Source organism: Sapajus apella, unplaced genomic scaffold (assembly GCF_009761245.1).
Source record: "Sapajus apella isolate SASKATOON/1434 unplaced genomic scaffold, GSC_monkey_1.0 scaffold4, whole genome shotgun sequence".
NCBI lineage: Eukaryota > Metazoa > Chordata > Mammalia > Primates > Cebidae > Sapajus > Sapajus apella.
In genome coordinates this window covers 41,822,573-41,850,075 of record NW_022436944.1, presented here as the reverse complement: position 1 = coordinate 41,850,075, position 27,503 = coordinate 41,822,573, and the positions used below count along the sequence as shown (strand labels likewise).

At 39.9% G+C, this 27,503-nt stretch overlaps 1 protein-coding gene and 2 long non-coding RNA genes across 6 annotated transcripts in view; 2 read left to right on the top strand and 1 right to left on the bottom strand.

The window, feature by feature from the left end:
• The window catches only part of ZNF385D (zinc finger protein 385D), a 711,674-nt gene that overhangs the window by 511,857 nt on the left and 172,314 nt on the right, over positions 1–27,503 (top strand). The gene's annotated exons all lie outside the window — the stretch shown is intronic.
• On the top strand, positions 5,773–12,588 carry LOC116537413. Its single transcript, XR_004263121.1, has 2 exons — positions 5,773–5,809; positions 11,816–12,588. It is a non-coding gene; the product is annotated as an uncharacterized LOC116537413 (long non-coding RNA).
• Positions 11,815–27,503, bottom strand: part of LOC116537405 — a 55,627-nt gene continuing 39,938 nt past the window's right edge. Inside the window, exons 2-3 of the long non-coding RNA XR_004263116.1 lie at positions 21,296–21,453; positions 11,815–11,925 (exon numbers count right to left, since the gene is read on the bottom strand). This is a non-coding gene — a long non-coding RNA (uncharacterized LOC116537405). The remainder of the gene's footprint in view (positions 11,926–21,295; positions 21,454–27,503) is intronic.

The window sequence follows — 27,503 nt, the reverse complement described above, 5'->3', positions numbered from 1 at the left end:
ACATCTATTCTCTGATTTATTCACTCTGTCCCCAAGCTGCTATTGTGCATAACTGAAGAGGGTTGCTCAACATTTATACTGGGTCCAATACAAATCCTTTCTGTCTGTATCTATACCTTCAGTAGGGTTCCAATACCTTGTATTTCTTCCTTCCCAGCTCCTTGTCTGTTCCTAGAAAGTAAATATCCCCAAGTCCCATACAGTCCCCCTCCAGTGATCTCATTTCTAGATCTTCTTGCAGACTTTATACTCTGATGAATACTCGTCCTTCATACATGCCTTTCACTTCTACTAAGAATGTTAGGACAAAGTGTAAGTTCCATTTAAGTTCTCCCTTCTTCACTTCAGAATCTTTAATTCGTATGCCTCTCTCTCATGTCAGAGGTATGCCCAAGGCAACTTTCCTCACCATCCTCTAGTGTTCTGTTCTCCTGCCTGGCTCCTCTTTGTCCACAAGTATTTCATTATCTTTCATACATAAACAAACAGCCAAATAATTAAACATAAAACTAGCCTTTCCTTAACTTTTAAAAATTGTTCTCAAGCTGTTCCCATTTCTCTTCTTCCCTTCTCTTCCCTTGCAACTTTTTTGGAGAGTTTCCTGTAGCAGGTGACCCCATTTCCTTACCACCTACTCAAACTATTCACTCAAACTCTTACAACCTAGTTTCCTTCCACTTTATTCTACTAATTACCTTCTCTAAGTTCATCTGCTAATCACCAGAACCGCTATTCTCAGGCCTCACCTCATTTCACTTCCTTGAATTTTACATTGAGAATCACCCTTTCCTCCTTCAGCCTTTGTCTGTGACCTCTGGAACACAAAACACTCTTACTTTTCTCTTAGTCTTTTCTGTGTTCTTTGCTGATTACTCCTCTTTCCTTTCCAAAACTATGTATCTCTCTTAGCATAGCACTGCCAAACTAATCTTCCTACATAACTGAAATTCTTAAACTTCAGTCATGTCACTTCCCAGTTTAATACCCAAAACCAACATAAAACTTTCAGCATCTTGTTAATCCGAACAAAGTGAATGGCTTTCTTCACACTGGCAGTCAATTTCATTTATTTCTGAGCTCTAGGACACTTTTGAGGCATCTCCCCCATCTCTGCCTCTACACACAGAGCAGACTCTCACTCTTACAAACATAGGTATTCATATCCAAAACCTTTCCCTACAATCTTATTCCCTCTACTCATATTAGGCTACATTTGCCTACAGTAATAAACACCCTTAAATCTGAGTGTTTATGTTTTACTCTTCAGGATTCAGGAGGCTCACCAAAGTAGCAGTTCTGCTTGCAGTTACTTGGCAATCTAGCCTGCTTTATTCTTATTTCACCAGCTCAACACAAGTCCTTCTCTATAACTGAACTGAATTATACAGGGGCTTCTTACTGCTTCAGCCCAGAGTTGAGACACACTACTGCTACTCCTGTTTCATCGGCTAGAACTAATCGCATGGTTGTGCCTCCCTACCATGTGCTGGGAAGCACAGTCCACTCTGTGCCCACGGTGCTTCTACCATCCCTGCCTGCAGAAACGCTATTTACAAGGCCAAAATAAAATACCACTCTCATTTAATCTCCCATCACTCCCACCACCTTCCCATCAACCAGCTAAATAGCCACAGAATTTTAAAAATCTGATTTAACAGATAAGTAACTATGAATATGATAGTGTGTACAATTTTTTTAAATCCAAACATTAAAGAATAAAAAATGAAATGAAAGGTTAATACCAATCTCTCCTCCAAATCTCCAATCCCACTCTCTAGAGAAAATTGATTTTTACTTGTACTTTTTTCAGTTACACTTTCATAATTTTAACGTATATAAGGGCATATGAATGTATATTTTTAAAACAAATGTAATCATATTAGACATTTTTCTGCATGTTGCAGTTGCCACTTGTTTGAAGTTCTTATATATTACCTTATAGAGAACTAGCTCATTTTATTTTACAAATAAAATATTACCTGTATAGATGTAACACAATTTCTGTATCCAGTATCTATAGATGGATTCTTCTTTCACCAGTTTTGGACTCTTATAAAAACTGTTAAGGCATCATTAATGTACCTAAGGAGAGAAGAATATCTTTATGATGTCACCAGAAGCAGAATTGCTGGGTCTGAAGGGACACACTTTTAACTTGTAAAGACATTGCCAAATTCCCTTCCTTCAATACAAAACAGAACTGTGGCACTAATTTGCATAACTACCAGCATTATATAAGGATGGCTATTGCCTGGCCTTCTTAGCAACACTAGATATTATCAACCTTTTAATAGCCTAGTTAAATCAAATGCTTCTTTAAGACAGCCCATTTATTATGCATCTTCTTGTCTTCTATATTGCTTGGTACATATGCAGTGTTCAGTATTTTAATTTCATTTCATTTTGGTAAATGAACATGATGAAATTTAAGCTGGAATCTGAATAATAGTAACTTTGGGGTAGTTATAGATAAAGGTAAAGGTTTCTAATATGAACAGAGCCATTAAAGACACAAGCAAGAGGGGGTATGGCTGGGTTTTATCTAAACCGTTAACAGATCTTTTTATCTGGAGGTGTAGGAGTAGTGGAAGAGAAGGTTTTTAAGTAGCTTGTAATTTTATTTTAGTGGCTCTTGTGTGTGGGCTGATTTGTTTGTACTTTAGAAAATGCAAACTGCAGGTAAACAGAAGACCTAAATTCTACTCCTCGTTTTGCTTCTAAGCCCTGGCTAGTACTTGGGTCTCCATAGTGCATTTCCTTATCTGTAAAATAAGAGTTCCATGTGTCATTTATTATTTTCTTCAATATTTGCACCCTTGCCAAAATGTGTTAGATTGTCCATCACTAGATTTAGGTAGAACGATAAATAAGATAGTCTTGTTCTGATATGGTTTGGCTGTGTCCCCACCCAAATCTCACCTTGAATTATCATAATCCCCAGGTGTCATGGGTAGGGCCACATAGAGATAATTGAATCATGGGGGCAGTTTCCCCCATACTGTTCTCCTGATAGTAAGTCTCAGGAGAGCTGATGGTTTTGTAAATGGGAGTTCCCCTGCATAAGCTCTCTTGCCTGTAGCCATGTAAGACATACCTTTGCTCCCCCTTCACCTTCCACCATGATTATGAGGCCTCCTCAGCCATGTGGAACTGTGAGTCAGTTAAACTTTGTTTTCTTTATAAATTACCCAGTCTCAGGTATTTCTTCATAGCAGTAAGAAAATGGACCAATACACGTGCTTTATTCTCTCTGAACATAAAGTATCATAGAGAATAAAGACCAAATAATGGGATGATGACAACATTGGGATAAGTGATCCAAATGGAGATATGTAGGGAAGTGTGAGTACTATTAATTGGAGCACATCACCACCAAGGTATGAACTGATCAGCTCAAGCTTCCAGGGAGCAGGACTGCTAAAATCATCTCAAGGGCTGAAGATGTCTTCAGAATCACAAATGAAAAACAGTTACGTGCATGGCAGAGAGCAGGGCATCTTTGTGTGCTTGTTAGCAAGAGAAGTGTGGGGATCATTTGTTTATCAAATAATGATAATATTTTACAAATAGCACTAAAATTTACTTTCCTTAAATGATTTCACTTTTAGCAACCTTATAGAAGTGAAGAAGTTGCTCTGGTAGCTGTTTCTTTTTAGACTTTTATTAGCAAAGGAGGCCATATGCTTTTCTTAACTCTCCAGTGCCTCCTCCCCAGGGATTTTCTCCATCTTAGGAGAGCAGGCTACAATCTTCTGTTACTTTTTACTCCTGAGGTTTCCTTGTAACACTTTGTGCTGATCAATTGGAAGTGTTCATGCTAATGAATTTGCACAAATGGCCTCATTAGCTGGAGTTTTTATCTTTTTTGTGGTTTTGACTGTTTTACTTCATTCATGCAAATGAGTCAGCAGGAGGAATTCAGATCTGTCCTGGCCTGTGGTTTAACATCTGCTTTATAATGGAAGAAATCTTTCGGGTTCATGCTAAGAAGCTGGTCACATATATGCACTTTCTAAAAACTTTGGTGGCCCATCAAGTGGAATATATAGATTTAACCTTGTTTTGTGAGGTTTCAAATAATTTTTATTTTTTTAGTTTTTACAATGAGATTCACATGGGTAGTGAAAAATAAAATCCCACTTAAAAAAGAACATTATTATGAATTATTCATTTGAATTATTATTAAAATAGTAAGTGTTCCATAGGCTTCTCCTACAACTTTCTATGCAAATTGTGTCAGGATTTTTCTTTTCTTGAATATTCATTATTAGGAAGACTATCTAGAATTAATCTTTATTAATCCACTTATTTTTTAAATTTGAGAGTCTGAAGTTTAAAACCTGTGTATTTTTATGTATGTACTCTCATATTTATAATTTCTCAGAGTATTTTTTTCTTTTGGATATTCATTTTCAACAGCACCCTTTTCAATTTTTAATTATGAATATATTCTGTTGTTATCCATTTAAAATTTTTTTATGTTACCTGCACTGCTCTTGTTTCCTCTGTACTGTGTGTGTGTGTTCGTTTTGTTAGGTCTCTGTCTTGTATTTTGAAAGCTTCCCTCAAATATCTTATGATATCAGCTTTAAAGTTGCATTCAAGACTAAATCATGAATAGGCCAATTTGATGTACATGAGTCCTGGCAGGATCAGCAATATGAAGTGATTAAGGCTAAATGCTGGGGATTTTTTTTTCTTTTTAAAATTAAGACTAGTATTAATGAGTGTAGGTCTTATTCTGGGGTTTTCAGATGCTATTGAGAGGCATCATTTAACCTTTCTGGTGGTTACAACACAAATTGCTCATCTCTTCAATGCTGTTCAATAAAACTATCAGCAATAAGGAGAGTACTACAATAAAGGGGTCCTGATCCAGAACCAAAGATAGGGTTCTGGGATTTCACACAAGAAAGAATTCAGGGCAAGTCCTTAAAGTGAAAGCAAGTTTATTAAGACAGTAGAGAAATAAAAAAAATGGCTACCCTATAGACAGAATAGCCCTGAGGACTGCTGGTTGCCCATTTTTATGATTATTTATTATGCCAAACAAGGGGTGGATTATTCATGCCTCCCCTTTATAGACTATATATAGTAACTTCTTGACACTGCCATGGCATTTATAAGCTGTTATGGCACTGGTGGGAGTGTAGCAGTAAGGACAACTACAGGTCACTCTCGCAGCCATCTTTCTTTTGTTATATGGCTGGCTTCCTTACTGCAACCTGTTTTATCAGCAAGGTCTTTATGATCTGTATCTTGTGACTTAGAAAGCCTTAATCATCTGTGCAGCCCAGTAGGTCTCAACCTCATTTTACCCAGCTCCTATCCAAGATGGAGTTGCTCTGGTTCTCACGCCTGCCACAGGAGTATCCTATGCCAGTGCAGACCAGTCCAGATTCTGTCTCTGAAAAGAAGGGAGGGAGGGAGGGGAGGGAGGAGTGTTAAAATGTGCTCTGAATGAAGCGACCCCCACCAAACAGACTTTATGTGAGCAACATGGCTGTTTATTCACCCAGGTGCAGAAGGGCTGAGTCTGAAAAGACAGTCAGCAGAGGGCGGTGGAATAGGAGTTGGTTTTACAGGTTTGGTATAGGCAGTGGAAAGTTACAGAAGTTACAGTTCAGGGCCATTTTTGCAAGCTGGGAGGGGTCATAGGGTCTGGAGTCATGAGGTTGACCTATCAGTTGAGCAAGGTCAGTTACAAAGTCCAGTTCCCTTATCAGTTGAGAAGGGATTAAGGAACAATAGAAGTATGTCTCAAAGTTAATCAGGCACCACAGGGGTTTGTCATTCTTCTCTTTTTGAGGTTTGTCAGTTACTTCAGACTTTCTAGTTCCAGGAACCCATCTGGAGGAGTATGTACAGATCACAGAGGTTACCATGCAGTCCCTGGCATGGTCAGCCTAAAAGACTTCATAGTCCTTTTTATATTACTAATATAAAGGAAAAACAAATGAAGACTAGAGGACAGTAGAATATTAGGAATGCCAGCACAGAGGGGTGATGGGGCAATGTTTCTCAGGGCTTCTTTGAGCAGGATCAGGGGTGGTGCAGCAGCCTAAAAATTGGAAAGAATTTAGACTGCAGGAGGACCTCAGAACAAGGGGCGATATTGTGGGATTGTTAGAAGGTGCATGTGTTGTATTGACTGATTGGTTATCATTTGTATACTATTTTGTAGGAACTGAGAGATTAATCAGAAATCACAGGGTCCAAATAAGAGAAGGAGAAAGATAGGTATCAGAGGACTAAGGATTGGAAGAAGCCATGACACCCAGTTAGAGTATCCAGCCAGTCCAGCCAGGTCCAGAAAACCATCTGCCTGATTAGTGAGCTTTTGGGATCTGTCTTTTAATCTATTGATGGCATCATATACCAAGCCAGACTTATTTACATAAAAACATCATTTTTATTTAGGAATAGGCAATGACCCTTTTTTTAGCCATCAGTAAATCAAGACCTCTGTGGTTTTGGAGGACAATGGCAGCTAGGAAATTTACTTGAGCTTGAAGAAGGGATAGTGATTAATTCTGCAATGCTAGCAGAGAAATCATTAGAGAGGCTATGGAAGGTGACGACTGAAGTGGTAAGGCCTGCTATGCTTGTGCTGAATGCTGTAGATCCTAACCCTACAAGTAAGGGGATCAATGGAATGACCCACTTGTGTCGTGTCAGGATCACAAGAGGAACAGGAGGCTTTCGTCTCCATGGATAAACTGAATTTTTCCTTATTGGGAATAAGGAAAACTAGGGTACAAGTGACTGTCCAGTTTGTAAGAAGGAAGATGTAGGTAGAAGAATCACAGAGGGAAAGAAAAGTCCTTGGCTTAGACAGAACTGGAGGTGTAAACTGAAAACGTAAGAAAGTTTTCTGAGGGTGTTGGGGCTTTGGACCCAAATACCAAGGGAACCAGCAAGGGCCACAGCTGTTAAAGGGTGTAGTGAGGTCAGATAGGGTAATTGTGTGGAAGGAGAGGTCTTGTTTTCACGGTGTATGAGAAAGCGTTTGGTCTCTATGAGTAACCATTCACTTTTAGTAACAAGGTTAGGTATGAGCAGGCAGGTAGAGGGGTCTGGAGAAGCATCTGATGAACAAGGGGAGGGAAGCCAAGGATGGAGTGAGAGACAGGGTAAATGCCTACCTAGGCAAAACTGGAAGTTTGTCAGTCTTATGGAGGGTAAAATTCATGGGTCTGATGTGTAGTAAAAAGTGGGAGGGAGTTCTGAGAGAAATCCCTGAGGAGTAGTAGAGTGACAGAATTTTGAGATGTGGTTGTTTTAAGGATGGACTTCCATGATGGAAAAGAAATAAGGGGTTTTAAAAGACTAGCCAGGGGCTTATATTCTACATGGAAGTGATCATGAAAGGATGAGAGGCTAGAATGAGCTTGTGATCAGGGAGAAGGAACTTTCCATGTTCTAAGAACCATTTGCCTTACCTAGGAAGCCACTGTTAAAATGAATTTTTGGAAGGAGAATAGGTAGGTAGGAGAATTAAGAAGGAAAAATATCAGCCCTGTGGGGGAGATACTGAGGTATCCTCTGCTCTTTGGCTTTTTTGTCGGCTAAGGCATTTCCTTGTGCAATGGGATCTGACAGTTTTTGGTGTTCTCTGCAGTGGATAACTCCGTCCTTGGCTGGGAGGAGAGTGGCCTTAAGGAGAGCCTCTATTAAGGGAGCTTTGGTAATAGAGGACCCTTGCGTAGTGAGAAACCTCTTTCTGCTCATTTAACAGCATGGTGGTGAAGGACGTAGAAGGTATATTTACAATCAGTGTAAATATTCATATGTAGTCCCTTGGCAAGAGTAAGAGCAAGGGTTAGGGCAATTAGTTTAGTTTGCTGAGAAGTGGTGGATCAGGGGAGGGAGGCAGCCTTGATAATAGATGAGTGGGATATAACAGCATAGTCAGATTTGGCCAACCAACTGGGCTTTGAAGAACTGCCATCAATAAACCATGTGTGGTCTGGGTCTGGAATAGGAAAAAAAGAAATATGGGGAAGTGGAGAGGTGGCTATATGGATTACAGAGATACAGTCGTGGGGTTCAGGGTTTGTTTGGGTATTAAGTGAGAGGCCGGGTTGAAGTCAAGTCCAAGAGCAATCGTTACTGTGGGGGTTTCAATGAATAGTGAATAGAGTTGGAGGAGGTGATGGTTGGCGGGGAGGTATGTGTGTAAGGTGTGAAGAGCAAACTAAACTTTGGAGGTTGTGAGAGCTGTAGAGGGTAAGAGGGGCATAGTCTGTAATTTTGAGGGATTCTAAGAGTGTTACAGCCATAGTGGCCATGGTGTGTAAAGATGACGGCCAACCTAGGACTCTGAAGTTGAGTTGTTTCGACAAAAGGCGACTGGCTGTGGGCCCAGCTCTTGTGTAAACATCCCAACTGCACAACCTTTTACTTCTGCCATGTGAAGGGAGAAAGGCTGGGAGGAGCTAGTGTAGGGGCTGTTTCTAAGGCCTTTAGCAAACAAAAGAATGGGGGGACGATTTGGGGTCTATGGGGTCAGCTAAGTTTCCTTTTGTAAGTTTATAAACTGTTTGGTTAGGAAGGCAAAACCTGGTATTCATAGGAGAAACCTACAACACCTAGGATGGAGAGAAGCTGTTGTTTAGTGGATGGGGTTGGGGTTTGGATAATTAACTGGATACGGCTGGCAAGGAGAACGCGTGTATGCTGGTGAAGGATTACACTGACATAGGTAATGGATGGAGAAGAAATTTGGGCTTTAGAAAAAAGCATTTTTGAGGTTAAGAACAGAATAGTGAGTTGTGGAAGATAGGAGGGTATAGGAGTTTGGTACAACCAGGCAGATGGGAAGTACAATCTCACTGATGTGGCAGAGGTCTCAAGCTAGTCTGTAGGATTTGTCTGGTTTTTGGACAGGTAGGATGGGGTACTGTAAGGAGAGTTTGTAGGAATTAAAAGGCCATGTTATAATAGACGAGTGATAGCAGGCTTTAGGCCTTTAAGCAGGCCTTTAAAGCCTGTTGTGGGATGGGGTACTGGCACTGGGCAGGGTAAGGGTGGTTACGTTTTAATGGGATGACAAGGGGTGAGTGAGCAAGGGATGGGGAGGGGGTGTCCCACACGCTAGGGTTAAGGTAGGGGGACAGAAGGGGAGCCATTGAGGGAGGTACGGGTTCAGGGAGGAAGGCAGCAATGAGGTATGGCTGTAGCCCAGCAATAGCTAAGGAGGCGGACAATTTTGCTAGGATATCTTGGCCTAACAGGGGAACTGGACAAGTGGAGATGATGAGAGTGTGGGAAGGAGTGCTGGCCTAATTGACACCAGACTTGGGGGGTTTTGAGAGGCCTGGAAGGCTTGTCATCAATTCCCACAACAGTTATCGGGGCCAAGGAGACAGAGCCTTGAAAAGAAGGCAGCATGAAGTGGGTGGCCCCCATATTGATTAAGAAGGGGATGGACTTAATCTCCATCATAAAACTTACCAGAAGCTCGGCATCCGTGATGGTCCAGGGGACCTCCGAGATGTTCCGGCAGCGTCGGTCTTTAGCCACCAAGCTGAGTAGATCTGGGAAGGATTTGGTCCAGGAGCTCTGGGAGAAGCCACATGAGTTGGACAGTCTGACTTTCAGTGGGGACCCTGCACAGATGGGGCAGGGTTTAGGAAGAATCCCAGGCTGCAGGCATTCCTGTGACCAGGTTTCCAACACTTGAAGCAAGGTCCAGGAGGGGCAGCTGGCCACTGCAGTCTGGGCACTTTGAAGTCTTTGTGAGCCGGTGGTGTGGCTGGGGTTTGTCTTAGGGCGGAGGCAACCATTTGTACTTGTAAGATGCCCTGCTGCTGGGAAGCTTTTTGCCTATTAGTGAACACCTTGAAGGTGAGGTTAATTCCTGTTGTGGGACTTGAGGGCCAGATTTTAATTTCTGTAGCTTTTTTAATGTCATGGGCTGATTGGGTGATAAAATGCATATTAAGCATTCTTCAGAGGTGAGAGTAGAAGTAAGGATGACATTTAAGTCACTCCAGGTGAGATTATAGAACTGCATTAAGTATTGGAACTCTGGTATATGTTTAGTAAGACCTCATGAAAAGTAGCCTAACCATTGGCCGATTTGGGAAAGGTCAGATAACGAGAACCTAACTATGCCTTCGGCTCCAGCCACCTCTAAAAGGGAGAATTTCTAAAAGGGGGAATTGTTGGGCAGGGGCAGAGGAGTTAGCTGTGGCACTAAACTGTAAGCTCGACCACGTATGAGGTAGGGAGGTTGAGAGGAGGGGCATAAGGGTAGATGGACAAGGAAGATTCTGGGTTGCCAGCAGAGGCAGGCAGGGCAGATGGAAGGGAGAGAAGGAAAATTTGGGACAGGTTGCATTGAGAGCAGAGATTAGGGAGGGATTGGAATGGAAAAAAAATGCCTGGACTTCGGGTACCTCAGACCATGTACCCATTTGTTTACAAAAATTTTTTAGGTCTCACAGAATAGAAAAATTGAAAGTGCCATTTTCTGGCTATTTGGAACCATTGTATTGAAGCCATGCCGTGTTACAGAAAAAAAAAAATGATATATTTAGGTTTTAGATCAGGTGACAGTTGAAGAGGTATTTTTCTTTTTTGAGACAGTCTCACTCTGTCACCAGGCGCCAGGCTGGAGTGCAGTGGCTCGATCTCAGCTCACTGCAACCTACACCTCCTGGGTTCAAGCAATTCTCCTGCCTCAGCCTCCCGAGTAGCTGGGACTACAGGCATGTGCCACCACACCCAGCTAATTTTTTTGTGTTTTTAGTAGAGATGGGGTTTCACCATGTTGGCCAGGATGGTCTTGATCTCTTGACCTCGTGATCCACCCGCCTCGGCCTCCCAAAGTGCTGGGATTAGAGGTGTGAGCCACCGCGCCCGGCTGAAGAGGTTTTATATTTTTTAAGACAGAGGCTAGAGGTGAAGACAGGGGAATAGAGGATGGACTATTGCCCATGGAGAAGGAAAGAGTAGAGACGAGGAGAAGGATCAAGCAGCTGCCAGGGCTTTCAGTAGGTGTCCCTGACTGAATCCAAGGCTGTAACGTGAGTGAGTGGGCAAGGCAGGCATCCCCGCGACTGATCAAACAGCAAGGGAAGACCGTCTTCCCTAGTCGAGTCCGTGACCAATGTCAGAGTTTTTGAGCACACAGATAGTGTCTCCTTTGCCTAAGAAGAAAGAGAGAAGGAGACTTGGCTCCTTGAGATTTAAAGGAAAAGAGAGAGAGGAAGACTTGTCTCTGAGACTTGTCTCCTTTTCTCTAAATGAAAGAGAGAGAGGGAGAAAGAGGGAGAGACACTTGTCTTTTCTTCTCTATTTAGAAGGAGGAGGATTTAAAGGGGGAGAGAGAGGGAGAAACTGCTTACCTGATCTGAAGGTGGCAAGAGGGTTGTCAGGCTGGTCTGATGCACTGAGGTGGCAGGTGAGTCTCTTCAGAGAGGTAGAATGGGGACAGGGGGTTAGTTTCCCCAAAGGAATACCCCTGACTCAGGTTTCAGCACCAAATGTTAAAAGGCACTCTGAATGAAGAGACCCCCCAAACAAGCCTTGTATGAGCGACATGGTTGTTGATTCACCCAGGTGTGGGCAGCCTGAGTCCGAAAAAAGAGTCAGCAGAGGGTGGTGGGATAGGAGTTGGATTTATAGGCTTGGGGTAGGAAGTAGAAAGTTACAGAAGTTACAGTTTAGGATGGTGTTTGCAAGTTGGGATTGGGTCTTAGAATCTGGAGTCATGAGGTTGATCTATCAGTTGAGCAAGGTTGATTACAAAGTCCAGTTGCCTAACCCATTGAGGCAGGATTAAACAGCAACAGAAGAATGTCTCGAGGTTTTCCAGTTACTTAAGACTTTCTAGTTCCAGGAAGTCATCTGGAGGTGTATGTGCAGGTCACAGAGGTTACCATGCAGTTCCTGGCACAGTCAGCCAGCCGAAAAGACCTTATGGGAGGAACTCATATGTATTTATCAAAATATAAGTGCTTCTTGGTGGAAATTTCTAAATCCTCAGACTATTCTCTTTCAGCTTCTGGTCAGCTTATTTATCCTACATACCCTAGTGACTTTAAGGAAATAACTTCTCTGGGCATGATTTTCCTCATCTGTAAAACAGGAAGAATAACACCAAATTCTGTTTATACTATGGATCACTATTATAGCCAGCAAAAGGATTAGCACATGGCAGATTTTCAATAAAGAGTAGCTATTCTCATTCACCTGGAGAAATTGTCTCCTATGCAAACTTTGGAAAAAGTGTGTTTTGGCAACTTTTAGGAAAAATTTTGATTTTTAAAGTATAAAATGGATATTCTTTATACCACACATAACTCAGTCATTCAGCAGCAGGTGTTCAGTATTTGGTATTTGCCAAACACTATGACTTATCCCCTCAAAAGATCCTTCTGGAATCCTTTTTCAACTCTGTTATCTTCATATATACAAAACAATAGTTCAGATACATTGATCAAATGGCTTGCCCTCTGTTTGCCGTGAGAAGGCTGGATGTCTGTCTATAAATAACAAAGCTAGTCTGCAATGAGAAACAGCATTTGAATTTTGGTACCCTCCTGTAGAACAGTTTATAAGTGACCCCAGTTCACATTTTAAAATAATTGAAGTTTATTTGGAAGTCACTGCTGTTTTAGTGGAATTCTCTTCAGCCATTTTTATAAATGCAACATTGGAAGCCGTTTCAAACATGGCAGGGACATGTTGAAACAACTGAGGACACTGAGTTGTTCCATTCAGCTCAGGCATGGAGATGATCCCAATTTAGCATTTTTCTGATCATAAGGGAACCTAGTGAGCTTCTCTGGCATCATTTAAAAATTGAGTAAATAAGACGTAATTTTGATACTGAATAGGTCTGTATTTACATGAGAGGCCATGAGAACATATGTGGTGAAACTCAGTGGGTGTTCTGTGTTAGAAATTAGCATTCACTTAGCAAGTTCTCAGATATTTATTTCCTTTATCAAGTCACAGTACCTAATCTGTGGTTGAAAGTAAAGTATCTTCTTCAGACATAAATTTATGCTTGAAATCTTGAGTCATTTTTTTCTTTCAGTATCCAAGTCAACAGATCCTCTAGTGTTTTGTCTGTTGGGCAGAAATCTCACCTTCTTCCGTTTTGAACAAAGATATTGCTTCACTGTCATTAAATTCAATTATAGTCTAATATTATTTATTCACATATGATGTTCTAGTTGGCAATATGTTTTGTACTGCTTGACGGCACTTTTTCCTATTTTTTTTAATGAACAAATTTTAAAATATTTCTATGTTTTCTACAATTATTATTGTGGATTTTTCATTCATTAGGCTAAAGCTACATGCATGTAACCTATGATCTACTATTGTTTATCCTTACATTTCTGAAACATTATTTTAAATATAGAACTATTTGAAAATAAATCAGAAATGAGATATGTATATACTTTTAACCATGTATATATTAAGCTAAGTATATCTTTATAGATACCTTCTTTGAAACTTAAGAAAAAAATCATTATTTGCAGGACTGCTTTCTCTAAAACTCTAATGGTTATCTCCTGTCAGAAATGATTCAGGTCCTTATGAATTACTAGAACTGCATTTGCCATAAATATTCTATAAAGTAGTAGGTTTCCTTTAAGGTAGCATATAAGTAAATATTAATTCCATTTAATTCTTCTTTGAAATCTTAATTATCCTACCAGTCCATCCTTTGCTTTTCTTTACCCATTTAGTGCTGCCTGGATCATTGCTGTGTCTTTTCATTCTTCCCTATTCAACTACCTTTCCAGATGATTGTTGGATTACACCTTCTAAAGACTATCCATGATGCCATCTGTCACCCGCTCCTACATAATGCTCCAGATAAATCACAAAACCCCCATTTGGCTGAAAATGTTTTCTTGCCTCTACATCGTTTACATTCCATCTATTTTCATGTGTACTTGCCCTGCTGTATGTGCCTCACTCCGCTCCTTCCATTTTTAATGGTCCTACCTAATTAATTCTCAAGTCTGAGCTTTAAAGCTGTTTTCCACTGAAATCTTTCTTCTTTACACCAGCCAGAAGTTACTCTCCTCCTCTCTCTTTCTCCTTTATGAATTCCTATGCCATTTCTATATGTTACTGATATTCGGTGTGCATTTCATTTACAAGTTTTGTGGAAGTAGAGCTCATGGTTCATTTTTGTTTGCATTATTTTTTTGAATTAACAGTTTTTAACATAAGTTGAATACAGTTGCAGGAACATTGCTTATTCTATTTAGTAAATACCAATGTGGTATAAATTACAGGACTTCTTGAGTCACGTAACACTATTTGAAAATAATCCTGGGGCTCCTGGGCAAGATGACAGAATATGAACAGCTCTGGCAAGCACCTCCCATTCAAGATCAACACAGAAGGCAGGTGATCTCCACATTTCCAACTGAGGCACCTGGTTCATCTCATTGGGACTGGTTGGACAGTGGGCGTAACCCAAGGAGGGCAAGCTGAAGCAGGGTGAGGCAGCACCTCATGTGGGAAGCACAAGGGGCTGGAGAACTCCCTCTCCTAGCCAAGGGAAGCCATTAGGGACTGTTTCCTGCACTCTGGCCCAGATACTGTGCTCTCCCCAGGGCCTTCACAACCCACAGACCAGGAGATTCCTTCTAGTACCTACACAACCATGAAGGCCCTGGGTTTCCAGCACAAAAACTGGGCAGCCATTTGGGCAGAAACCAAGCTAGCCACAGCAATTTTTTAGTCCCCCCTCCCCCGCCCCATATCCCAGTAGTGCCTGGAAGGCCAGTGAGACAGTATGATTCATTCCCCTGGAAAGGAGGCTAAAGCCAGGGAGCCAAGTGGTCTGGCTCCATGGGTCCCACCCCAACGGAGACAAGCAAGCTAAGATCCACCGGCTTGAAATTCTTGCGGCTAGCTCAGCAGTCTGAGCTTGACCTGGACATTTGAGCTTGGTGAGGGGAGGGGTGTCAGTCATTGCTGAGGCTCAAGTAGGCAGTTTCAACCCCACAGTGTAATCAAAGCTGCCAGGAAGCTCGAACTGGTAGGGCTCAACAAAGCTCAGCAGCTGCAGGCAGATTGCCTCACTAGATGTCCTCATTGGCAGGGCATCTCTTAAAAAAGGCAGCAGCCTCTCAGGGACTTATAAAGCCCCTACCTTCCTGGGACAGAGCACCTGGGAAAACAGATGGTAGTGGGTACAGCTTCAGCAGACCTAAACATCCCTGCCTGGTAGATCTGAAGAGAGGAGCAGATTTCCCAACACAGCACTCAATTCTGATAAGGGACAAATTGCTTCCTCAAGTGGCTCCCTGACCCCTGTCTGTCTACCCTCACTGGGAGATACCTCACAGTAGGGGCTGACAGACACCCCATACAGGAGAGCTCTGGCTGGCATCTGGTGGGTACCCCTCTGGGACGAAGCTACCAGAGGAAGGAACAGGCAGCAATCTTTGCAGCCACCATGAGTGACTCCCAGGCAAGCGGGGTCTAGAATGGATGCCCAGCAAACACCAGCAGACCTGCAGCAGAGCAGCCTGACTATTAGAAGGAAAACTAACAAACAGAAAGAAATAGTTTCAACATTAACAAAAAGGATGTCCACTCAGAGACCCCATCCAAAGGCCACAGACCTCAAAGACCAAAAGTAGATAAATTCACAAAGACGGGAAGAAACGAGCACAAAAGGGCTGAAAACTCCAAAAACTCGAACGACTCTTCTCCTTTAAGGGATCACAGCTTCTCACCAGCGAGGAAACAAAACTGGATGGAGAATGAGTCTGATGAATTGACAGAAGCAGGCTTCAGAAGGTGGGTAATAACAAACTTCTTTGAGCTAAAGGAGCATGTTCTAACCCAATGCAAGGAAACTAAGATCCTTGAAAAAATGTTACATGAGATACTAACTAGAATAACCAGCATAGAGAAGAGCATAAACGACCTGAGGGAGCTGAAAAACACAGCATGAGAACTTCATGAAGCATACACAAATTTCAGTAGCTAAATCGATCAAGCAGTATAAAGGATATCAGAGATTGAAGATGAACTCAATGAAATAAAGTGAAAAGACAAGAATAGAGACAAAAGAGCGAAAAGAAATGAACAAAGCCTCCAAGAAATATGGAATTACATTTAAAGACCAAATCTACATTTGATCAGTGTGTCTGAAAGTGAAAAGGAGAATGAAACCAAAAGTTGGAGAACACTCTTCAGGATATTATCCAGGAGAACTCCCCCAACCTAGCAAGGCAGGCAAACATTCAAATTCAGGAAATAACAGAACACTGCAAAAGTACACCTCAAGAATAACAACCCAAGACATGTAATTGTCAGATTCACCAAAGTTGAAATGAAGGAAAAAAATGCTAAGGACAGCCAGAGAGAAAGGTCAGGCTACCCACAAAGGGAAGCCCATCAGACCAACAGCAGCTCTCTCAGCAGAAACCTTATAAGCCAGAAGAGACAGGGGGCCAATACCAATATTCAACATTCTTAAAGAAAAGAATTTTCAACCCAGAATTTCATATACACCCAAACTATGCTTGATAAGCAAAGGAGAAATAAAATCCTTTATGGACAACCAAATTACTGGGTTGTCACAAAAAGAGATTTTGTCACTACAAAGCCTGCCCTACAAGAGTTCCTGAAGGAAGCACTAAGCATGGAAAGAAACAAATGGTACCGGCCACTGCAAAAACATACCAAATTGTAAAGACCATGGATGCTAGGAAGAACCTGCATCAGCTAAGGGTAAAAATAATCAGCTAGCATCATAATGGCAGTATCAAATTCACACATAAAAATATTAAGCTTAATGTAAATGGACTAAATGCCCCAATTAAAAGACACAGACTGGCAAATTGGATGAAGAGTCAAGACCCATCAGTGTGCTATACTCAGGAGACCCATCTCATGTGCAAAGACACACATAGGCTCAAAATAAAGGATGGAGGAATATTTACCAAGCAAATGGAAGGCAAAAAAAAAAAAAGAAAAAAAAAGAAAAGAAAACAGCAGGGGTTGCAATCCTAGTCTCTGATAAAACGGACTTTAAACCATCAAAGACGAAAAGAGGCAAAGAAGGACATTACGTAATGGTAAAGGGATCAATGCAACAAGAAGAGCTAACTATCCTAAATATATATGCACCCAAAGCAAGAGCACTCAGATTCATAAAGCAAGTTCTTAGGGACCTACAAAGAGACTTAGACTCCCACGCAATAATAGTGGGAGACTCTAAAACTCCATTGTCAATATTAGATCAACGAAAACAGAAAATTAACAAGGATATCCAGGATTTGAACTCAGCTCTGAACCAAGCAGACTTAATAGACATCTATAGAACCCTCCACCCCAAATCAACAGAATATATATTCTTCTCAGCACCACATCACACCTATTCTAAAACTGACCACAAAATTGGAAGTAAAACACTCCTCAGCAAATGCAAAAGAACGGAAATCATAACAGTCTCTGAGACTACAGTGCAATCAAATTAGAACTCAGGATTCAGAAACTCGCTCAAAACTGCACAACTACATGGAAACTGAACAAACTGTTCCTGAATGACTACTAGATAAATAACAAAATTAAGGCAGAAATCAAAAAGTTATTTGAAGCCAATGAGAACAAAGACACAACATACCAGAATCTCTGGGCCACATTTAAGCAGTGTGTAGAGGGAACTTTATAGCACTAAATGCCCAAATGAGAAAGCAGGAAAGATCTAAAATCAACACCTTAACATCACAATTTAAAAAAAAAAAATGGAGAAGCAAGAACAAACAAATTCAAAAACCAGCAGAAGACAAGAAGTAACCAAGATTCAAGCAGAACTGAAGGAGATAGATAGAGGCCCAAAAAACCTTCAAAAAAATTCATGACTCCAGGAGCTGGTTTTTTGAAAAGATCAAGAAAACAGATAGACCGCTAGCCAGACTAATGAAGAAATGAGAGAAGAATCAAACAGAGGCAATAAAAAATGATAAAGGTGATATTACCACCGATCCCATAGAAACACAAACTACCATCAGAGAATACTATAAACCTCTATGCAAATAAAACAGAAAAATCTAGAAGAAATGGATAAATTCCTGGACACTTACACCTTCTCAAGATGAAAGCAGGAAGAAGTCGAATCCCTGAATAGACTAATAACAAGGTCTGAAATTGAGGCAGCGATAGCCTACCAACCAAAAAAAGTCCAGGACCAGATTATTTGACAGCCAAATTCTACCAGAGGTACAAAGAGGAGCCAGTACCATTCCTTCTGAAACTATTCCAAACCATACAAAAAGAGGGAATCCTCCCTAATTCATTTTATGAGGCTAACATTATCCTGATACTAAAACCTGGCAGAGAAACAACTAAAAAAGACAATTTCAGGCCAATATCCCTGACGAACATCAATGAGAAAATCCTCAATAAAATATTTGCAAACTGAATCTAACAGCACATCAAGAAGTTTATTCATCACAATCAAGTCAGCTTCATCCCTGGGATGCAAGGATGGTTCAATATGCACAAATCAATAAATCCATCACATCAACAGAATCAAAGACAAAAACCGGCCGGGCGCGGTGGCTCAAGCCTGTAATCCCAGCACTTTGGGAGGCCCAGGCGGGTGGATCACGAGGTCAAGACATCGAGACCATCCTGGTCAACATGGTGAAACCCCGTCTCTACTAAAAATACAAAAAATCAGCTGGGCATGGTGGCGCGTGCCTGTAATCCCAGCGACTCAGGAGGCTGGGGCATGAGAATTGCCTGAACCCGGGAGGCGGAGGTTGCGGTGAGCCGAGATCGCGCCATTGCACTCCAGCCTGGGTAACAAGAGCGAAACTCCGTCTCAAAAAAAAAAAGACAAAAACCACATGATTATCTCAATAGATGCAGAGAAGGCCTTTGAGAAAATTCAACGCTTCATGCTAAAAACTCTCAATAAACTAGGTATTGATGGAACATATCTCAAAATAATAAAAGCTATTTATGACAAAGCCACAGCCAATATCATGCTGAATGGGCAAAAACTGGAAGCATTTCCTTTGAAAACCTGCACAGACAAGTATGCTGTCTTTTACCACTACTATTCAACATAGAATTGGAAGTTCTGGCCAGGGCAATGAGGCAAGAGAAAGAAATAAACGATAGTCAAGTAAAGAGGAAGTCAAATTGTCTCTCTTTGCAGACAACATGATTGTATATTTAGAAGACCCCATCATCTCAGGCCAAAATCTGCTTGAGATGATAAGCAACTTCAGTAAACTCTCAGAGTAAAAAATCAGTGTGTAAAAATCACAAGCATTCCTATAAACCAATAATAAACAGAGAGCTAAATCATGAGTGAACCCCCATTCACAATTGCTACAAAGAGAATAAAATACCTAGGAATACAACTTACAAGGGATGTGAAGGACCTCCTCAAGTAGAGCTACAAGCCACCGCTCAAGGAAATGAGAGAGGACACAACAAATGGAAAAACATTCCATGCTTATGGTAAGGAAGAAACAGTATCATGAAAATGGCCATACTGCCTAAAGTAATCTATAGATTCAATGCTATTCCCGTCAAGCTACTACTGACTTTCTTCACAGAATCGAAAAAAAAAAAAAAAAAAAAAAAAAAACACCATAAATTTCATATTAAACCAAAGAAGAGCCCACATAGCCAAGAAAATTCTAGGTGAAAGAAACAAAGCTGGAGACATCATATTACCTGACTTAACACTATAATACAAGGCTACAGTAATCAAAACAGCATGGTACTGGTACCAAAACAGACATATAGACCAATGGAACAGAACAGAGACCTCAGAAATAATGCCACACACCTACAACCCTCTGATCTTTGGCAAACCTGACAAAAACAAGCAAAGGGGAAAGGATGCCCTATTTAATAAAATGGTGTTGGGAAAACTGGCTAGCCATCTGCAGAAAGCTAAAACTGGATCCCTTCCTTACACCTTATACAAAAATTAACTCCAGATGAATTAAAGATTTAAATGTAAGATCTAAAACCATAAAAAAATCTAGAAGAAAACCTAAGCAATACCATTCAGGACACACACATTGGCAAAGACTTCATGACTAAAACACCAAAAGCAATGGCAACAAAATCCAAAATGGACTAATGGGATCTAATTTAACTAAAGAGCTTCTACACAGCAAAAGAAACTGTCATCAGTGTGAAGAGGCAACCTACAGAATGAGAGAACATTTTTGCAGTCTACCCATCTGATGAAGGGCTAATATTCAGAATTTACAAAGAACTTAAACTTACAGAAAAAAAAAAATCAAAAAGTGGGCAGAGGATATGAACAGACACTTCTCAAAAGGAGAGATTTATGCAGCCAACAAACATATGAAAAAAAGCTCATCATCACTGGTCATTAGAGAAATGCAAATCAAGACCACACTGAGATATCATCTCAATCATTAAAAAGTCAGGAGACAACAGATGCTGGAGAAGATGTGTAGAAATAGGAATGCTTTTACATGGTTGGTGGGAGTATAAATTAGTTCAACCATTGTGGAAGAGTGTGGCGATTCCTCAAGGTTCTAGAACTGTAAATACCATTTGACCCTGCAATCCCATTACTGGGTATATACCCAAATAACCATAAATCATTCTAATATAAAGACACATGCACACGTATGTTTATTGCAGCAGTGTTCACAATAGCAAAGACTTGGAGTCAACCAAAATGCCCATCAATGATAGACTGGATAAAGAAATGTGACACATATACACCAGGGAATACTATGCAGCCATAAAAAGGATGAGTTCATGTCCTTTGCAGGGACATGGATGAAGCTGGAAACCATCATCATTCTTAGCAAATTGACACAAGAACAGAAAACCAAACACCGTACGTTCTCACTCACAAGTGGGAGTTGAACAGTAAGAACATATAGACACAGGGAGAAGAACATCATACACCAGGGCCTGTCAGAAGGTAGCGGGGCTAGGGGAGGGATAGCATTAGGAGAAATACCTAATGTAGATGACGGGGTGATGGATGCAGCCAACCACCATGGAACGTATATACCTATGTAAGCATGGTTCTGCACATGTGTCCCAGAACTTAAAGTACAATGAGAAAATAGTAATAATCCTATGAGTGTCCTCACCAAGGAACCAAGGAAAAAAATGCAGCAATTAATTAGATTGTAAATGATAACTAGCTGATGAAACCTTATACTAAAACATAGCTTCATTTTTAAAACAAACTCTATTTAGATAAAGTGACTTGGTTTTCGGTGATCAGTATTTTTTTCAAATCTAAAAATATACTATTTCATGATAAAAGTTATAATACCTTTTTTAACTTGCAACTTCTTCTCAGGGCGAATTAGCAGACAGATGTATTCTTAGGCTGAATTAGTTGTTTTGAGGCCTGAAAGCGAGGGGAGAAGCCAAGGAATATTATAAGGACCTCCTTTTCTCTCCACCATTAACCTTGGCAGTATTTCTTATCTATGAAAAGAAGAGAAAACACAGGTATGGCAGTTACCCAAATCCTTGAAGCATGAAGGAAAATTAAAACTACTTGTGGCCAGGCACATTGGTTCATGCTGCAATCCCAATACTTTGGAAAGCTGGGGCAGGAGGATCACTTGTGGCCAGGAGTTTGAGACCCACCTGGGGAACATAGTAAGACCCCCAACTCAACAACAACAAAAATAGTCAAGCATGATACTGCCTGTAGTATCGGCTGTGCAGTAGGCTGAAGCAGGAGGATTGCTTGCACCCGGGAGTTTGAGGCTCTAATGAGCCATAATTGCAACACTGCAGTCCAGCCTGGGTGAGAGCAAGACACTGTCTCTAAAAAAATAAATAAACTACTTGTACCCCTAGGCTTTCATTTTCTCAGAACATCACCTCAAAAAAATGAGAATACATTTGACAGATAAAAAGTATGTCTCTTCCCTGTGTCATTTAGCTTGCAGACCATTTGAAAATGAGACTTGGAATCTTTGAAGAATAGTAAGCTCTCACTCATAAGTAACTTCAGCTCTGTGAACTGAATAGTGTGGTTTGTAACTTTCTAATCTTTGCTTTGTTATTTTATTTCTCCTTTTAATTGTGTTATAAAAGTACTGAAGTGCTAGGCACTAAATAGTTCTGACTCAAATTAATCCTCTTCCCTCCTTGCCACTGTGAAAACTGAAATTCAGAGTTGGCTGACACACTTTGGATAACTTTCTTTCCCGTATCATCTCTTTCTTTTAGATACTACGTGATGGACAAAGAGTTTCTATGAATTTCTGCAGCTAAATTTTTATTATGGTTCAGACAAAGCTGTTAAACTGCTGGTTCTTACCACCTGAAAAATAAAAATCCCTTTGCATTGTGAAATTGCATTGATACTTGTGCTTCTAGATTAAAGAGACTTAATTCAGAATTATGTATGGTGCTTTTTTATTGGTAGAAAATTACATATAACCTGCCATTCCTGTTATATATATGAGAATAGGGCTTGCTTGGAGGTTGAAGCAAAGAACTGAATAAAGGTTAAAAGTCTTCACTGCATGTATTTATAGGACCTTGAACAGCAAAGAACCAAACTTATTCTTCTCCCAGGGAGAAATACTGGGTGGAATCTGAGAATGTGGATATCTGATAAAGCTCAGTAGCTCCCTGATGTATGTGAGCACTGGTAAGCATGTTTTACAGGTTCTTTTTCCCAGATTAAGTTCTGTTAAGACAAATACATCATTTTAAGCCTGGGCTGGAAAATGTCACCACTTTTTAATAATGATTATTAAAAAAAAGCATTTAATTATTGGTTTTACCTGTGATCACAAGTGAACAGTTTAACTTTGTACTTTACTTGATTGACTATATAATACATAGGTATGTGTATATGTCCATGTGTTTTTAAAAATGTGTTTAGAATTACCATGGATTCAATAGCTCACTATAAAGGGAAGTTATGTCCCAGGTTATAGGTTTATCTCAGATCTTCTTTATATGGATCATGGCCAGCAGGTAGGAATAACGTTATGAATAAACATAGGATTAAAGTTATTGAAAAGTTTAAAAATTGTTTGACACAAGGCAAGAAACAGGGAATCCTGCAATTTACAATTGGCTTGTATTTCACCCCAATACTTATGCATATCAGACTGATCACCAAGCTTTAAATTCCCGGTGGCTATGTCATGACTGCTTAAAAGGCCTTTACTGGACACCAGCAGTTATCTACTCAGGCCCCCACAATCCCGTTTACAATATCTGTGCACCCTTCTGGGCTTTCATGTACTTCTGTTTCCAACCTCTATGGGATCAGGCTGAAGCCATTCTCCGTAGCCTGGGCCTGAAACCATGCCCTGTTGATTGGCATCTTCCCTCTCCCTGTCCTGCTTCTCCTCAAGTGTACTAGTCTTTCCTAGGAGCATTTCGTTAAAAACCAGTTGCATGGTGTAATTTGTCTCAGAGACGGCTTCTGGGGAGCCAGACCTAAGACAGAGCTGTTTTAAGGTAAAAATACACAGACCCCATCTGTTGGCTAGCTCTACTAAATGGGAAGTCCAGAGAACAAATGGGCACTGCAAAGTAGGTGTGGATGATTTTGATAGGTCTGGTGTGAAGCATTATACAGAAACCCCCATAGTTTTAATTGATAAAAGAACAACTTTTAGAATTGCCCGAATGGACCAACTCCATCATACAAAAGCCCTGTCTGCCACAGCTGTTTCTTGCCTTGCCTTCCCTGTGTTCTTGTGGTTCAGCAACTCCAATGAAAAGCTGTATGTCCACTCTCTCCTTGTACTAATACTGCCCTAACTGTTTCAGTATAACCACTCATTACTAGGTTGAGCTTTGCTCTGGGAAGCCAGGATTTAGACAGGAAGCAGCAGTGGAGTTGGGTCTTTGGGGTAGATAAATCCATCAGAAAGCCTCTTGACTCTGACCAGTGCCCTGACACTTTTTTTGCCTCCCCTTGAGAAACTCTTTTTTCTGACTTCTCAACAGTTTCCTAGGGCTAGCTTATTTTTTGACCTCTGTCTTTATCGCCAGTAGTTTCAGATTACATTTTCTTTCCTGTTGTTCACTGTAATTTTTAAAAAGTCTATTGTACCTAGAAAATCTAGAAGGAAAATAAACCCTTTTCATGTTTTCAAAATGCATTGTGTGTATGTATCGGCCATGTGTATGCGTTCACACATACGTTTAGTAAGGTGGGATTGTGCTCAGAAAGAAAGATTTACTACTCGTACTAAAGGCAAGAGACAGCAAAAGGCTGTGCTTTACTTCCATGCCCCTTCCTCAGCCTTCTCTTTTTTAGTTAAATTCGTACAGAAAACATGTTAATCATGGAATTTTGTCCACAAAAGATTGAGTAAGAACCATTTCAATTTCAGTTTTTGACGTTTTGGCCCTGAGTTGGATCTAGTTCAAGAGTAAAGACAGAAAGATTTGTCTAGGCAGTGAGGCAATGAATTGGGAATTGGAAACATTGCTAAAGGCAGCCTCAAGCCAGAAGAGGTAGGGAAGGAGGGGAAAAACTGAAACCCTTAGTTATCACAGCCAACAACTAGTCCACGAGTCCTTCTTTTAAAAATAGCCAGGCTCCTCGTTGTAAAACAAGAAGCAAGCTGAGTTGAGAGATCTCAAGCAGGACTAGTTGGGAGTGACCAGAAAAGAAGGATGAGCACAAGCATGACACACAGCAGCCGGGGAAAAGGCATTTGGTGACCTGAAGCTATTATTCTTGGGTGATGTGTGGAGGATACTCTGAGGTCACACACACGAATCTGTCGCACATGATGTCATTTCCAAGTCAGTCAGGAGCCTGCCGCCCAGGGCGTATTTCAGCCCTTGCTGCCTGTAGCAGGTGTTGGGAATGGAACATGTTAAAACAAGGGCCTGCTTAAGAGATCCGCCACCTTTTCATTTGATTTAGATCAATGAATGGCTTTATGTTCTAGAATGTTTTTCCCTGTGGAAGTTTTGTACTTTGATTGACAGATTCTGTTTTCTACTTAGAAGAAAATGGAATAGGTTTTATTCTTGAAAGGTACCTGTTGCTGGGATTCAAATTCCCAAAATAGAAGTTGCCATTCCCTTCTCATCTAAACGATCTCAATTGAAAATGGGAGTTTGAGGCAAACCTAAGCTTTACTGCAGATAGATTTTTTGGTTCTCTTTTTCAAAGAGCAGAAAATTACACATAATGCAATAATTGTGTGTTTTTTTGTTGCTTTTGTTTTTTTTGTTGTTGTTTTTTGCCATGAAGATAAAATTACTAAGGAGGAAAGGCTCTATGAGAAAATATAAATACTCTTGTAAAGAACACAATTAGAAGAGGGTAATGCAAGACACATCAATATATTGCCATCTGTAGTAATCATTAACTTGTTTCTCTTGCTGTTTATGATTCAAAAAGTAGTATCCTTTTACAAGAAATCTGAATCACAATAGATAAATAAATCATCAGATTGGAATACAGATAGAATACTGAAGAATAGTATCATTCAAATGATGGGAAGAGGAGCAGTATCTTGTAAAAGATCTTACAGAGAAAAGCAGCAAGAATGTGGAAACCAGCAGGAAATCTACACAGGTGTTTGATTTGTTTAGATAAGTCAAGAAAACAACTAATTACAAATCATAATTATGAATATTTCTTTATGCCAGAAACTATAGTAATTAAGTCCTTTGCAAATATAATCTCACTTAATCTCCACAACATGCCTATATGTCACATTATTATCTCATTTATAAATAATCAAGTTAAAGAGCTTAGCATATCTCACTGCTAGTTACAGGAGTTGATTTTTGAGTAACAGAGTATTGGGTTTGAACAGCTAGTAAAGATGAACTGTAATAATATGAATACCTAAGAAGTCAGATGTTTGGTTGATCTATGATGGAAAATTTTAAACAAAAATATGCTGAAAGTATAGTGGAGCAACTGAAACATGAAAGCCATTGGTATGAAAGACAAAGTTTTCTAGGCAGAAGGAATTACAACTAGAAAATAAAACTGTTCGGAATGAGGCTAAAAATATGGTATAATGAGAAAAAAAGCAGACGAACTCAAAGAAACTTGTGGACAGAGTGAGTTTAGGATTTCAGAAGCTGAGTGCTTCCTGATAAATGAAGGTTCAGGGTGTGACCCCAAGAAGGTTAATACATACTAACTTTATTGTATGTCTATTTTCCCTTTGTGAGGACAATGAAGCAAATATTTATTAGTACCTAGTTTATATTCATATTGGACTAAATTATTGACTTTTAAAACTGGACATTAATTATTATAGTAATTAATCATGTAACAGATTCAATTAGAGGTAAGTCTTGGTGAATAATGATTTTGGAAGTCTATTAAATTTCACTTTCACTTTGTTCTATTTTGTTAACCATGCACTGATGTTTCCCTCCTGAGAGGTATTTAAGTGATAGAGGAACAAACAGACTTCTCATTTCCTTTTGGTTAAGTAAAATATAATATCATAAAATTATTTTGTTTATTGAGGGGGCACTTGTAAAAAATTATAATATGGAATTTTTGTTGATTACAATTTAATTTCCAAGAAGGTATGAGGAACCTCATGCAACTTCAGTTTGTTTTTTGTTTTGAGATGTGGTCTGCCTCCCAGGCTGAAGTACAGTGGCATGGTATTGGCTCACTGCAGCCTTGAACACTCAGGCTCAAGTGATCCTCATACCTCAGGTTCCCAAATTGCTGGGATTACCATGCCCAGCTAATTTTTAAAATTTGTTTTGTAGAGACAAGATCTTGCTATTTTGCCCGGGCCCATCTCAAACTTCTGGGCTCAAGTGATCCTTCTGTCTTGGCCTTCAAAATGCTGAGTTTATAGGTGTGAGACACTATGCCTGGCCTGAAACATTTTTCATGCTTATTTTTCTGAGTTACCATGTCCAGGGTGTAATAGAAAGATGCTGTATACATATTTAATATTTTAATTTACTTTCTAAAATATACAATGGAATTGAAATTAATTTGAATATTTATGTTTTAGGTTTTCTCACTGATTACGTAGCATATATATATATATATATATCCATTATATATATTTCGGGGGTTACTACTCTCTGCTCATCTCCAACCAACAAATGAAATGAAGCAAAAAAGAAAGAACACTCACTGCCTCCACTTAGTTAATTTTGACTATATTAAATGATTGGCTATCTGGGCCATTTTCCATTAATTTTTTAGGATAAAAATTCAACAGATAAAAACAATCTAATTCATTTTTTATGGTATAATTTTCAAAGGTTCTCTCTAAAGTTATATTATTCTATATTTTGCTTTTTCAACAAAATATCTGATGTATACAAATATACATAGTATATTTGTAAATTATAAAAGCATGGTAAATAATATAAACAACATGTACCTCGTACCCACCTTAAAAAATTAAACATTGTTTACATGTTCTTCACATGTACCCCCAAACCTAAAATGCAATTAAAAAAAAAAAATAAACCTCACCATGCCCCCCCCAAAAAAATTAAACATTATCTTTAACTTCTAAAATAATTTGTGCTTCTTT